This window comes from Acanthisitta chloris, unplaced genomic scaffold (assembly GCF_000695815.1).
Source record: "Acanthisitta chloris isolate BGI_N310 unplaced genomic scaffold, ASM69581v1 scaffold2523, whole genome shotgun sequence".
In the NCBI taxonomy this organism is placed as follows: domain Eukaryota; kingdom Metazoa; phylum Chordata; class Aves; order Passeriformes; family Acanthisittidae; genus Acanthisitta; species Acanthisitta chloris.
This window is the reverse complement of record NW_008666418.1, coordinates 44,749-48,477: the sequence shown is the minus strand read 5'-3', so window position 1 is coordinate 48,477 and position 3,729 is coordinate 44,749.

The following is a 3,729-nucleotide window of genomic DNA, read 5'->3' as shown; positions in this document are numbered from 1 at the left end:
AGGCATCCTGAAATCCCTTCCAACCAGACTGACTCTATCATAACACCTTTTTCACACTCAAACCAAGATTTTTGTTAAAATGTTCATTCTTCCTTTGAGTGTGATTTGTTCACATTCAGAAGTAAAATCTGTGTGTATGAAAAGCATCTTTCCCTGAACACTTTTTAAGAGAATCAGTTTTCAGTGTTGGCTGTATTAAGGAACTCCCAAACAGAGGGGAGGGGAGGGAAGAGTTGTTGCAGCTTCCTATTCATATTTTAATTTTCTGAATGGCTGAGTATGCATCCTAATAAAAACTGTGATTTTTTTCCTATATGTTTTTATTGTACAATGGTTGTTGCCACCAGCAATCACTGATAGATGGTTTGCAAACAAGGTAGACTTTTGCAGATCAAGATTTTGTGATTCTTCCAAAGACTGATATGGTCAGGCAATATGTTCCAAATCCAAGCAGGATACAGAATTTATCCTTTTATTTCCCTAGAGGCCTCCCCACTGTACATATTCCAGGAATTTATTTCAGGTCCCTGGCACAGCTGTGGTGGATCATTCTTTCCCCCCCTGGCATTGGTATTCCTTCCACAGCAGTGCACAAGGGCTCTGACACTGTCTGCAGCAGCTCCTTCCACTCTGCTGAAATCAAACACTATTCCTGGTTCTTGTCACAGGTCAGACACATGAGATCGGTTTCCTCTTTTGTCTGTCCCCTCAAATCATGTCCTGCTTTTACAGCTTTCTTCAGAAACTGCCTAGGTATCTCTATCTTCTACAATCCTTTTCTCCTTTCTCTCATTTTCCTCCCTTTTTCCTTTTTCCCCTACCCCCATTTCCTTTCTTCTCACTTTCCCTTATTCCTCTCCTTCCCTGATTTTTTCACTTCATCCTAGTGTCTTCCACCCATGACTATTTCCTATGGCCAAAATGCTCTTCCTCAGGTCTGGACAGAGAAAATGTTCCTTCCAACTTCTTCATTGTTTTTCAAGGGACAGAAAGGAGTTGAGAGGCTGTGAAACCAGAAGGGTAACACCTAGAGAGCATCCCTTGCTTGGAAAGGCAGGGTGGCCTCTGCACAGGAGTGACAAGTCTCAAGTGACATTCAGCTGGACAATTACCTACAATTAAGGAGGCAGAATTAAAAAGTTGAGAGAAGGAGCCCTGGCAAAAATTATTAGATTTAAGGAATAGAGAATCTTTTTGTGATGCAAATGTTGACAGAGGAGAAAAATGGTTAGTCATGTCTGTGTGTGAAAAGACAGATCCAAAAACTCAGTGATACAAAGCAGAATCCACAGATAGAAAAAACCCAAGAACTCTGACTGAATTTCAGGATATTCACAGTGACAAGAAACTTGAAATAAGGAAGTACAGAGAACATAGAGAACTAGTATAGAAAGTAGACCAAGACTTAAAAATAAACAGAGAAAGCAAATGTGTATTTATTTTACTCTTCAGGACTTGAGCATAAAAAGACATGAACAGTGCTGTATATATACCTAGCACACAGTTCATAAACTTTCTGTGAATTTGTTTTTCTAAATTGTTTCCTAAGTATCTGTTCAAACAATTCACTGATCTGAAATTTTTCTCCTGTGCTCAATCTGACCAGATTTCACTATAAAACTCAGTATTTATCTTTCCAGTAACTTTCTCATCATATGCTCTAGATGTTCTAATTTCTTTTTTTTTTTTTCATTTTAATCAGAACTTGGAGCAGAAGAGCTGAAATACTGTCAAATATACTCTCATGGTGTTCCTCTGATAATGAAAGGCTGGGCATAGCAGAAATTTCTCTCTGGAGGTTTCACCTTTGTAGCATTTCTGGACAACAAGAATAACTGAATGTGACTGAAATATTGTCCAGACACACTTCCCAGTGCTGGTCAGGACAAAATCATATTGTCCAGACACACTTCCCAGTGCTGCTCAGGACAAAACCTTTGGAAGTTCTGGAAAGTTCTCATCATACAAATGCTATCTTGAATGGCTGACTGTGATTCCAAATCTGCTTCATCATTTTAATTTCAGTTTCAACCATTATCCACCACAAGTGTAAACCACTTGTGAAACTGTAGGAAAAGGTAGTACCTGTAATAGTCAGAACTTCATAGAAAGTTCATAATAACTGCTAAAGAAACAAGGGGTTAGAAATCTCTCCAGGAGATTTTTGAATGTTCTTTGAAATAGTATTTAATTTCTTCTCACCTCTCAACTCAGGTGTATAAATTACCAGTTTTCCAACTGTAAAAGACCTTGAGAAACTGAAGAGGCATTTGTTAAGTAACCTAAATACTTTTCTACTCCATTAAACTGTCAGTATTTTCAAGGACTTTTTGTTAAGCTATTCTGTCTATAGAATAATACTTTCCTTTCTGACCTTGGAGGATTTTAAGATATCAATTATCAAACTTGCAGAAATTGTGCACCAGGCAAGATTATTAAAGTTGAAAGAATTAAATTCTATGGGATAGATGTACCACAGTCACATCTCTAGAATAGTAACACATGAAATGAGTATTGCTGGACTATCTCAATCTAAAGAAAAACAACCAAAGTGTTGGTTTTTTCACAATCTCTTAATTTTTAATGAACATGTCCATTTAAAGAGAGTTTTGGTTCTTATTGTTTTTAATATTAAGCTAGAAATTGAGCAGTTGAAGTGACTTTCTCCACTCAACTGATAAACCTTTGAGGTGACGACAGACATATAGTAGATTTTGACGTAGACCAAATTTTGATGGCACTTTTGTTGGGTTTTTTTCCTAATTTTTAAAATGTTGCCTGTTCTTTTGTTCACCATGGTGAATGACATATGATCTTCTAAATTAATAGTGCAACAAGCCTAATCAAACAGATACATTTAGCCTTATGTCAGGTTTAGTATGCCCAGGGTATATGCAAAAGTAAATGAATATCTAATGTCTTTGCTGTGTTTGTGTCAGTGTGTTAGTTTGGACATGTGTTACACTGATAGTGTCAGACACCTACAAGTGTCTGTAACTCTAATAGTTTGATGGCAGAAAGATGTCAGTGATTAGGTTGGAGGAGGTGTCATGGTGTGTTACAAACCCACCCAAAACTCATGTATTGTCTTAGCATAGAGACATGAAATTCAGATGCTGTGGTGGCACAGAGGTGACTCTTCAGAAGTTGGATGTATGGCACAGGACATCAGCTGAAAATCTTTGAATGCCAAACTAGCTGGTCCATGAATCCAGGTGGGATTGTCACCAAAACCTCAGTGCCTTTCCTCTTGATGCCATAGGCATTGTCTGGTCAAAGTGAATTGCCAACGCCAAATGTAATAGTGCCAGGTATTATCCAGCACTACCCACAACTGGGAGAGTTGGAAATTTAATTCTAAAATGACAGCCTGGGAAACTGGCTGGTCTTTAAAGTGAAATAGCAACTCCACCAAGTGGATTTTACACAGCATGTGGCTAGAGTTGCCAGATAGGAACAAAAAAGCATGGGACTTCTCAATCACTTGCTTGGGTATTTCTATTTCCTTAATGCATTGAGTTTTCTAGTTATTAGGAGAGGGAATGTCTTGTTGGAAGATAAACATCTCACCCAATTAACATTTCTCTTTTATGTTGTCCCAGACTAGGTTTGCTCTCAGTTTTGCTTCTGTGCTTGTGATGTAGAATATCAAGTGATTCCTAAGTGTAACAGTGTATAACTTCACATGAGCTACTGGCCTTTACATTAGGAAATTGCATTTTTAAGTCC